We start from the raw sequence: 12,376 nt of genomic DNA on the forward strand, positions 1-12,376 counted from the left end.
AGAATGGTTGACTAAGTCTCCTCACTTAACAGATTCTCTAACTGCTTTTGAAAATAAATCAGTTCATTTTATTTTCAATCTGTTCATTTTATAACAGCCTTAACTGTTTTTCAAAATTCTGTTATAAGCTGGCTTTCTATAAAATGCAAACTTGTTTCTGAGTTAAATAACAATTCAAACAGTTCATACATTTGCAAAAAACAAGTTTTGACAGCAGAGAGTTAAGTGTTTTCAAGGATTAGCATTTGTTCTTCAAAGATTTCAAAAATCACAAAGTGCTTGTTCTTGGTTTGGTTCCAATAGCTTGGTGTGAGGTGCAGCTACTGTTCTAGCAATCTTGCCTACTGGTTTAAGGCAGATCTGTGTACCCTCAATCAGGTGTAGTCGTTTCACATCTCTATCTTGTAAAAGTTTGGTTGAACACTCTTCTTGATAGGTGTTCTTGAAGAGTGGGTGTGTGTGTATGCTGAAATAGGTTTTTTCAGCAAGAGTACCTAAGTTCTTGTAGGTTTCAAGAACAGTGGGAATTGTACTGGGTTGTACAGTGTGTTAGTGAATTCCACCTGTTGTTGGTGAAGACTGGATGTAGCTCAGGTTGAGTGAACCAGTATAATTGTTTGTGTTCATTCTCTCCCTCACTCTGCAATTTCGTTTCTGCATAATTGATAAAACAGCAAAGAAATAAATCTGTTCAATTGAAAATAAATCTGTTCTTTCTGGGCACTGTGCATACTGTTCTTGATTTCTGAAAAAGGTGTTTGAATCTGATAAGAACATACATAATCTGCTAAAACCATTGGAACAGATTGACTGTGATAGGCTGTTCAAGAAACTGTCAATGCTATTAATTGAACCTTAAACAAATTGCTTAAAGTTGAAGCTTGCTGTGTTGTGATTCATTGTTCTTAATTTCTGGAAAATTTCTTGACATCAAGAAGAACACTCATAGTCTGTTAAAAGTCACAGGAACAGCTTGTTTGCAAAGGTCACTCAATTAACTAGTATGCTATCAATTGAACCTTAATCACTTGCTTGAAATTGAGGCTTGCTGTTTTTGTGTTTCACTGTTTTTCAAATCTGATATTTGTGTGTGCTGCTGGAAATCCTCACTGCATAGTCTTGTGATTAGCTTTGCTGTATTAAAAGCGTTTCAAACAGAAAAACAGTGCTGAAATAAATCTGTTCATTTTCACATAAATCGATTTATTTTCTATAAAACTGGGTTAAACATTGTTTCTGCGAAGAAGTTTTAAAAGGTCAATTCACCCCCCCTCTTGAACTTTGGCACTATTAAACCCAACAATTGGTATCAAGAGCTAGGACTTGTATTTTACTCAAGTTTGTTTGTAATAATGTCTGAGTTCAATGTGCTTTTTGCTGAAGGTTCTGCTGTTAATAGACCACCTATGTTTAATGGAATGAATTATGCATTTTGGAAAGTTAGAATGAGAATTTTTATGGAATCCATTGATGCATTAATTTGGGAAGCTGTGGTCAATGGACCTTATGTGCCAATGCAGGTTGTCAAGGATGAACAAGTGGAAAAGCCAAGATCAGAATGGAATGAGACCGAAAGGAGGAAGGCTCAACATGATCTTGTGGCCAAGAACATCATAACCTCTGCATTGACAATGGATGAGTTCTTCAGGATATCTCAATGTAAGTCAGCTAAGGAGATGTGGGAAGTCTTAGAAGTGACTCATGAAGGTACTGAAGATGTGAAAAGGTCAAGGAAACATGCACTCATCCAAGAATATGAGCTGTTCAGAATGCAACCCGAGGAGAGCATTGCTGATGTGCAGAAGAGATTCACCCACATTGTGAATCACCTCACCGGCTTGGGAAAAGAATTTGACAGAGAGGAGCTCAACACAAAGATATTGAAGTGCCTCGACAGAAGCTGGCAACCAAAGGTGACAGCTATCTCTGAAAGCCGTGATCTGTCAAAATTGGAAACTGCTGCACTGTTTGGAAAGCTGATGGAGCATGAGCTAGAGCTTAAAAGACTTAAAGAGCAGGAAACAACAGAGAGAAAACCCAAAGGGCTTGCACTGAAAGCAACTGAATTGGATGAGATCAAGGAAGAAAAAGAAGATGTTGAAGATGATGATACAATCAGCCTTCTTACAAAAAGATTCAGCAAATTCCTGAGGAAGAAAAGCAAAAACAGGAACCAGCAGAAAAGAAGGTATCCTAAACCCAATGATTCAAATTCCTCTAAATATACTTGCTTTGGATGTGGCAAAACAGGGCATATCAAAACAGATTGTCCAGACAATCAAACAAGGGACAAATCTGCCAGCAAGAAATTTGAAAGGAATAAAGGAAGAAGAGCCTACATCTCATGGGAGGAAAATGAAGTATCCTCAACTAGCAGTTCTTCAACAGAAGATGAGGAGAATAATTTGTGCTTCATGATGAAGGATGAGGAGTCAAGCTCTGAATCAGTAAGTAATTTTTCTGCTGATTCTGATAACTATGATGATTTGCTTGCTGCCTTCAAGGAAACACATGAGGAAGCCAATAGGCTAGCTGTAATATGCAATAAGCTGCAAAAGGTAAATAATGTGCTTGCACCTAAAGTAAAAACACTTGAGGAAGAATTGCATAAGGCCAAAACAGATTTGGTAAGCCTTGAACTGACTTGCTTGCATGCCTCTATTAAAAACTGTGAAAACTGCAAAAGATTGGAAAAACAAGTGGAATATTTGCTGAAAACCCTTTCCAATTTCACCAAGGGAAGAGAAAACCTTGAGTCTCTCCTTGGATCACAGAATGCTGTTTTCAATAAGAATGGACTTGGTTATACCCCTGGAAATACAACCAATGTCAAAAAGCTTTCAAGTTTTTTTGTTCCAGCAAAATCAGTTTTTTCAGCTTTTAACAGTGGCAAAAAGGCATCTCATGTAACTTGTTTTTACTGCATGAAATATGGTCATACATCTAGGTCTTGCATTGCTAGAAGACATCTTGTGCCTAAGAACTTAGCTAAATGGCTACCAAAGAGAAGGTGTTAATCTGTGCTGGACCCTATACTGAAAAGGGTACCATTTGTAAATTTTTTTATTCTGTTTTGCAGATTGGAAGCAAGAAAAACCAGTGGTACTTGGACAGTGGCTATTCCAAGCATATGACTGGAGATCTTACAAAGTTCACCAGCTTAAAGCTCAAAGCAGAAGGACATGTGACCTATGGTGACAATAACCGAGGGAGAATTTTGGGCAGAGGAACTGTTGGAACAGGGAATTCAACAACCATTGAGAATGTGTTGTATGTAGAAGGACTTAAGCATAGTCTCTCAGCATAAGTCAGCTTTGTGACAAAGGATACAAAGTGAATTTTGAGTCAAGTGGCTGCACAATCTCAAGTAATTCATCTAGTAAGGCACTGTTTACTGGTAAGAGAGTGAATAACATTTACTTGTTGAATATCATGGAAACTAACTCTTCAAATGAGTGTTTGCTGTCCAGAAGTGATGAGTCTTGGTTGTGGCACAGGAGGTTAGCTCACATACACACAAATCACTTGAATAAATTGAAATCTAAAGATTTAGTTTCTGGTTTACCTAACATTAAATTTCAGGATAACAGGCTTTGTGATGCTTGTGTGAAAGGTAAACAAATCAAATCCTCTTTCAAGTTAAAGGATATTGTCTCTACAAAAAATCCATTGGATGTGTTACATATGGACTTATTTGGTCCATCTAGAGTTGCTAGCTTGGCTGGAAATTTGTATGCTTTAGTTGTTGTGGATGATTACTCTAGATTTACATGGACTTTATTTCTTGCACATAAACATGATGCTTATTCTGCCTTTAAGAGACTAGCAAAAATTCTGCAAAATGAAAATGGTTGCTGCATTAAATCAATTCGAAGTGATCATGGGGGAGAGTTTCAAAATGCTAAGTTTGAGAGGTTCTGTGAGAAGCATGGGATAGCTCATACCTTTTCAGCTCCTAGGACACCCCAACAAAATGGTGTAGTTGAAAGGAAAAATAGATCACTAGAGGAACTTGCTAGAACAATGTTAAATGAATCTAAGCTTCCTAAGTATTTTTGGGCTGATGCTGTTTATACTGCAGGTTATGTCTTAAATAGGACCTTAATAAGACCAATTCTTAAGAAAACCCCATATGAATTGTATAAGGGCAGAAAACCTAGTGTAAGTCACCTTAGAGTATTTGGGTGTAAATGTTTTGTATTGAATAATGGCAAAGAAAATCTTGGTAAGTTTGATGCTAAATCTGATGAAGGTGTGCACATTGGTTATGCTTTGAATGGTCATGCATATAGAGTCTTCAATAAAAGGCTGCTTATAGTAGAAGAATCAATGCATGTTGTTTTTGATGAAACTGATCATAGCCTATCTAAAACTGCTGATGAACCTGACAGTAATGAATTTAAATCTGTTTTAAATCAAAATGAATCGATTCATTTTGATATTGCTGATACACATGCTATACAAGAATCTACTGCAGCTGCAGGTTTGCCAAAAGAGTGGAAAACCCCAAGAGACTTAACCCTTGATAATGTCATTGGGAACATTGAGAAAGGAGTGTCAACTAGAAAATCCTTGAACAATTTCTGTGAAGCAATGGCCTTTGTATCTCAAGTTGAACCCAAGAATTTGAAGGAAGCTCTCAAGGACAGCAATTGGATTTCAGCTATGCAAGAGGAACTGAATCAGTTTGCTCTCAATGAGGTCTGGACTCTTGTTCCTAGAATACCAGAGATCAATGTAATTGGAACAAAATGGGTATTTAGAAACAAGATGGATGAGCATGGAGTGATCACCAAAAACAAGGCTAGGCTTGTAGCTAAGGGGTACAATCAAGAAGAAGGAATAGACTATGATGAGACATATGCACCAGTGGCTCGGTTAGAAGCTGTTAGACTGCTGCTTGCCTTTTCATGCATCAAAGGGTTCAAGCTATTTCAAATGGACGTTAAGAGTGCCTTTCTAAATGGCTATATAAATGAAGAGGTATTTGTCTCACAACCACCAGGTTTTGAAGACCATCAACATCCAGAATATGTGTTCAAACTCCAAAAGGCTCTCTATGGACTCAAGCAAGCTCCTAGGCAATGGTATGAGAGGCTAAGTGACTTTCTCACCTCACAAGGCTATGACAGAGGCACATCAGATAAGACCTTGTTCATAAAGAAGAAAGGAGATGACTCAATTCTAGTCCAAGTATATGTGGATGACATCATTTTTGGATCAAACAATGGAGAATTGTGTGAAGCTTTCGTGAAAGTCATGAAGAGTGAGTTTGAAATGTCAATGATGGGTGAGTTGAACTATTTTCTAGGCTTGCAGGTCAAACAACTCAAGGATGGCATTTTCTTGAGTCAAGCAAAGTATTGCAAGGATTTGCTGAAGAAATTTGAAATGGACAAGTGTAAACCAATCAGCACACCCTTCTCAACAAGCTGTCATTTGGATCATGATGAAGCTGGAATTTCTGTTGATGAAACCAAATACAGAGGACTCATAGGATCACTGCTGTATCTTACTGCCAGCAGGCCAGATATAATGTTTGCAGTGTGCATGTGTGCAAGGTTTCAGGTTGCTCCTAAAGAATCACACTACAATGCTGTCAAAAGGATTTTGAAGTATTTGCAAGGAACTAAAGAAGTTGGCTTGTGGTATCCAGGTAACATTTCATTAAGCTTAACTGGGTATTCTGATTCAGATTTTGCAGGTTGCAAAATTGATAGGAAGAGCACAAGTGGAACCTGTCATTTGCTTGGATCAAGCTTGATCTCATGGCAATGCAAAAAGCAGGCTTGTGTAGCTCTTTCCACTGCTGAAGCAGAATACATTGCAGCAGGGAGTTGCTGTGCTCAAACTATATGGCTAAGACAACAATTGAATGATTTTGGTATCTTACTTAACCATATACCTCTGCTGTGTGATAATACAAGTGCAATCAACTTAACCAAAAATCCTGTCATGCATTCAAGAACCAAACACATTGAAATAAGGCATCATTTTCTAAGGGAACACATATCTAATGGAGCATGTGATATTAAGTTCATTGGTACTGATTTACAACTTGCTGATTTGTTCACAAAACCATTAGCCAAAGATAGGTTTAATTTTCTGCTTAATGAATTGGGTATTATAAATGTCAATTGTACCTAGCAGTGAAAAATTAAATCTGTTTATTCGCAATTAAATGTGTTTATTTTCTGCACTGATATGCATTGATGACTAGGAAAGAGAAATTCTGATCTTTGACTGCTTGACTGACTTAGTGGGCATTAACCTCTGTACCTTTGACGGTTTTGGTCATGGTTATGTAACCGATTTGATGGTTTGGGTGCTCAATAAGAATTTGAGTGTATGCATCGTGACCCTAAAGATTTGGTGCATATTTTCAAAGATTCTCTGCACAAATTCAGAAGCATAAAATCTTCATGCATATCCACTCATAACTGCCATATCAATCCATTTATTCTGCTATAAATCTGTGTGAATACTTGCTACCCACATTGGCCATTCTCTTTCTATTCTCACCATTTGAAATCAAGAAAAGAATTCAGGTTACCATGGCTTCGTCTTCAAGACAAAAACAGAAAGGCAAGGGAAAACAAACCACTTCTCAAGGTGTGTTAGAAGGATGGTTCACTGGAAATGAAGAAGGCATCAATGCCTACATTCATGAAACAAGCAGGAAGCAGATCAACATACCCAAGGTGCTGGATTTCAACTGGCTGAAATCTGAAAAACTGGTAGAAACAAGGACTGTGTTGAAGCACCAGAAACTGAAAAAGATGCTGGAATTAACGGGTAATGTTTATCCTGACTTGGTTAAGGTGTTTTATACTAACCTCACATTGGATGGGAAGAATATTGTCTCTTATGTGAAAGGGACAAAGATGAAGATCACAAGTGAGGTGTGGAATTCTGTGGCTGGAATAAAATATGCTGGACTGAAAGTAGGGAAAGGAAATACCAGTGGAATTTCAGAATTCAACAAGCTGCAATATTACAAAAGTTGCATGAGAAATCCTACAGAAAGCATAAACAGGTTCCATGCAGGGCATTTGAACCTCACTCCACGTCTAGTTGCATACATCATAGCTTGGCAACTGATTCCTAGAGGGACAAACCATGCTGTCCTACATGAAGAGGATCTCATTCTCCTATATTGCATCATGAACCAGATTAAGGTAAACTGGGTGTTCATTGTCAATGAACACATGCTCAAGTCAAAAAGGTTGGCTGATTACAGATTTCCCTATGCTATTCTTGTTTCCAAATTAATTGATTACTTTGGTATTGATGTTACAAATGAGAGAAATGACCCTATCAAAGCTGTAAGTGAGATTGATACTTCAACTCTCACCAAAATGGGTTTTCACAAAATTGAAAACAAGTGGGTGGTCCTCAAGGAGAAGGACACTCAAGCAGAACATGAGGATGAGGATGAAGCTGTTCCTATGGATGATGACTCACCTGCTGCCCAATCTGAACATGAGGAAGTTGCTGCAAATGCCATAGTTGCCTATCAAAGTCCAGAATACCGTGGAGAACCAATGTCTATGTTTGAGAGGCAAGTGCTGTATCGTCTTGATGTCATGTCTGCAGAACAAAGGGCACACTTTGAGACTACTCATGCAAGGTTCCAACACCTTGATCATCAGATTGAAGGAGTTCAGGCACAGCTTGCAGAGCTTTACTACAAGGATCAGTAGTTTTCTGTTTTTAATGCTTTCCTTATCAGTTTTCAAGTTTATGTAATGTTGAACAATTTGGTTTTCTAGTTCTGAACTATTATGGTTATAATTTCTGCTTTATACCCCTGTATTCCCTATGCTTATATGCTGTTTGATGAATCCAAAGGGGGAGAAAAATAGCTCACCATGCTAGGTGATGCTAGCTGAAACAGGGAGTTGATTCTGCACCTTTAAACAAATTCTGCATGTTATGCAATATTGCTATTTTCTGGTCTGGTGCAGTGCAGGTACTTAAAGCAACAATGCTATGAGGTTAGCTATGGAGTTTTGTCTCCATCAAACAGGGGGAGATTGTTGAAGATGGTTGCTGCCCCCTTCAAGATTGTGTTTGATGAAGACTTATATGTAGTGTTTGATGAAGACTTGTATGTTCTTTTCATGTATTTTTGCTTTGCTTTAAGTGTGTCTTAGTTAGTGCTTAGAGGTTGTCTAAGAGTGGCTTTTTGTAGGGTAACTCACCTCATAACCACTGGCCATGTGATAAGAACAAGCATAAGTTTTCTTAAACTGTTTTTCACATGCTTTACACAAAAACACGTTTACTGCATAAAAATAAATCTGTTTTTTTCTAAATAAACAGATTCATTTTTTCACTGATGCCTTGGCTAAAGTCTTGCAAAAACTAGATTTTGTGCATCAGGTATTTTGACTAAGTCTTCTTCTTTTCAAAACGACTGAGTTTCAAATAGTTAAACTTCCTCTGTTTTCGTTTTGAAAAATAAATCTGTTCATCTGTAAATGAATAGATTCTTTTTTGCCTCTGGTGCCATATCATACTTAAACGTTTTTCAGTTTTATCTCAGCACCAGAATGGTTGACTAAGTCTCCTCACTTAACAGATTCTCTAACTGCTTTTGAAAATAAATCAGTTCATTTTATTTTCAATCTGTTCATTTTATAACAGCCTTAACTGTTTTTCAAAATTCTGTTATAAGCTGACTTTCTATAAAATGCAAACTTGTTTCTGAGTTAAATAACAATTCAAACAGTTCATACATTTGCAAAAAACAAGTTTTGACAGCAGAGAGTTAAGTGTTTTCAAGGATTAGCATTTGTTCTTCAAAGATTTCAAAAATCACAAAGTGCTTGTTCTTGGTTTGGTTCCAATAGCTTGGTGTGAGGTGCAGCTACTGTTCTAGCAATCTTGCCTACTGGTTTAAGGCAGATCTGTGTACCCTCAATCAGGTGTAGTCGTTTCACATCTCTATCTTGTAAAAGTTTGGTTGAACACTCTTCTTGATAGGTGTTCTTGAAGAGTGGGTGTGTGTATGCTGAAATAGGTTTTTTCAGCAAGAGTACCTAAGTTCTTGTAGGTTTCAAGAACAGTGGGAATTGTACTGGGTTGTACAGTGTGTTAGTGAATTCCACCTGTTGTTGGTGAAGACTGGATGTAGCTCAGGTTGAGTGAACCAGTATAATTGTTTGTGTTCATTCTCTCCCTCACTCTGCAATTTCGTTTCTGCATAATTGATAAAACAGCAAAGAAATAAATCTGTTCAATTGAAAATAAATCTGTTCTTTCTGGGCACTGTGCATACTGTTCTTGATTTCTGAAAAAGGTGTTTGAATCTGATAAGAACATACATAATCTGCTAAAACCATTGGAACAGATTGACTGTGATAGGCTGTTCAAGAAACTGTCAATGCTATTAATTGAACCTTAAACAAATTGCTTAAAGTTGAAGCTTGCTGTGTTGTGATTCATTGTTCTTAATTTCTGGAAAATTTCTTGACATCAAGAAGAACACTCATAGTCTGTTAAAAGTCACAGGAACAGCTTGTTTGCAAAGGTCACTCAATTAACTAGTATGCTATCAATTGAACCTTAATCACTTGCTTGAAATTGAGGCTTGCTGTTTTTGTGTTTCACTGTTTTTCAAATCTGATATTTGTGTGTGCTGCTGGAAATCCTCACTGCATAGTCTTGTGATTAGCTTTGCTGTATTAAAAGCGTTTCAAACAGAAAAACAGTGCTGAAATAAATCTGTTCATTTTCACATAAATCGATTTATTTTCTATAAAACTGGGTTAAACATTGTTTCTGCGAAGAAGTTTTAAAAGGTCAATTCACCCCCCCTCTTGAACTTTGGCACTATTAAACCCAACAGTTTGAACTTATGAAGATGATGAACTTTATTCCCGTTGCTCTTCTTCTTTCTTGTTTTGCTTGAGCTTGTTCCTATCTTTTCTTAAAATCCTTTGTATGTCCTGCTTAAAAAACAAATCTTTTGTGGAGGTTTTACCTTTAGTTAGCATAAATCAAAATTACAATAGAAATATTAAACTAATAAGACTAAATAATTCGAAAAAAACATATTCTATAGTTAGTATATTAATATTCACTCAATTACAATATATACTCCTTTAAAATGATTGACACAACTCCTGATTTCTCAAACTAGTTCCTGACAATGGCACCAAAAAATTTGATGGTTGTTTTGTTTTAAAGCTCGACTAGTGAACCGAATCAACTATAGTATAATTGATAAGTGGTTGTCGTATCCATAGATACTAGTAGTATGCAATAGGTGTATCCTTCACAAGGGTGCAAGTATTCATGATAAGTTGTTTAACTAATGGTAATTCAAGTAGAAAGCTAAAGCTAATGAGGTTAAAGCTTGGTGTAGAGTAAAAAGTTATTTTTAGATTTATGAAAGTGTTGGGATTGAACAAACTTTGTAAATCTATTATACTCAACTAGCTATAAATAACATAAATTTCAAGTTCACTACTCCTTAATCAAATTACCATAATCAATTCATTGACTTACAATAGTTTGTTTCTACATTCTAACTAAAGTAGTTCAAGTCAAACACTCAATTTTGTTCCCAGATATTAAGCTACATGGATGATTGATTTAGTTCAAAGTATGAAAGTATTTCTTAATATCATTCAACTTCTGAGATCAATAATAATGATTCCTCGTCTATCAAGCTTTAAGTGCAAATTCAAATCAAGGAACTTAAAGAAACATGCATTTATAAATAGCAAAGTACAAAAGTGTTACATTTTTCTAGCCTACTCATGTTTTCTATGATTAGAAATGTCAAATAAGATTTGAAAACATAAACTCAATGTCATAAATAATCTCAAGAATGTAAAAATTCAGTATGGACACTTCCCTGACACAGTGGTTCGTCTGGCGAGATCATTTGATGAGTTTGTGAGCACTAGGATCATCTAATATAATTGTTTTAGTTGTATCCTCTAACCTATCACCCGTTGTGAGCTTCTTATGAGTTTTGTCTTGTTTGGAAAATGTTTCTTCTTTGTAAGCTCTTAGAGATTTGTCTAATATTGAGATCAAGATTAGATCGTTATGGTCTTTACAGTGAGCATGTACCTCATTAGATCGTCTACTTTTGCTCATCTTTTATTAAGATCGTTTTATTGAGGCTTTTCAATGTTGACCTATTTGATGAGTCTTGACAGACCGTATCTCATTTAATAGTATCGTCAAACACTTGCTACAAAGCTTGATCGTTTTATAAGCTTAAGCTACTTAGAATTGTTTGATGAGTATTCAACTAAATTTGCACACTTAGTAGTGTCATTACACATCTTAACACCTTATAGTGTTTGTTATCATCAAAATATATAGACTCTCGTGTCACAAGACTGTCTGATGGATGATAGATCGTCTAAAAACAAAACAAAAGAAATAACTAAAAACAGAAAATATATAAAATAAAGGCAAAATAAGATAAAGATAAAAGATATAAAGGAATAAAATAAAAAACAAAACAAAAATAAAGATAAAAGATATATGAGATAAAATAAAATAAAAACAAAATAAAGATAAAAGATATAAAGAAAGAAAATAAAAACAAATCAAAATAAAATAAAATAACAGATATCCTAAATATTAGATTTTTTATTTTTTATTTTCGTTTTTTTTATTACTATATTAAATAAATAAAAACTAATAGAAAGAAAACACAGGTTAAATATGCGGAAAAAAAAATTAGGAAAAAAAAAATTATGCAGATAAGAAAGAAAAACCTGATAACCAAAATCAAATTGGAATCCCCGGCAACGGCGCCAAATTTGATAGCCGTCGTTTTGCTGTCAAATTAATATGATTCTAGCGTAGACTTGTCTAACACTAGAGAGATGATAGTATAATTGTGAACAAATGTCCCCAAGTCGTATCCCAACGAATCCAATAGTAAAATCAGTTGATCAGGGTTTAAAATCTATCTGCAAGCAATAAAAGTTAGCAATAACAATAAAGATAAAAAGGGGGTTTGAAATAGTTGTGCAGAAAATATAAAAGAGATTAAAATAACAAATAAAAAGCGGTTGATCCCAAGTTCTTCCACCATTGAATTCTTCACAGGTTCTCTAAAGATTAATCTTTTCTCAATCCTCCAACAAAGCTAAACCAGATTGAACATGCGCCGATCTGATTCAACTGAAACTCACCAGTAAAGCATGCGTCTACTGGTTTAATCAATACCCACTTTGTTCCATGCGTATACTCCATGGGAATGCTTACCTCCTCTCCCTTGAATCATGCGCCCAAGAAATTAATTAGAACAATGCGAACTAACTAAGAAACCAAAGTTTAAGATAAGGAAGACTCTCAATCATGCGTTCAAGTACAACCTCTCACAAAAACTAGTTTTCCA

The sequence above is a fragment of the Phaseolus vulgaris genome, chromosome 10, assembly GCF_051622355.1.
Source record: "Phaseolus vulgaris cultivar YP4 chromosome 10, ASM5162235v1, whole genome shotgun sequence".
NCBI classification, from domain to species: domain Eukaryota; kingdom Viridiplantae; phylum Streptophyta; class Magnoliopsida; order Fabales; family Fabaceae; genus Phaseolus; species Phaseolus vulgaris.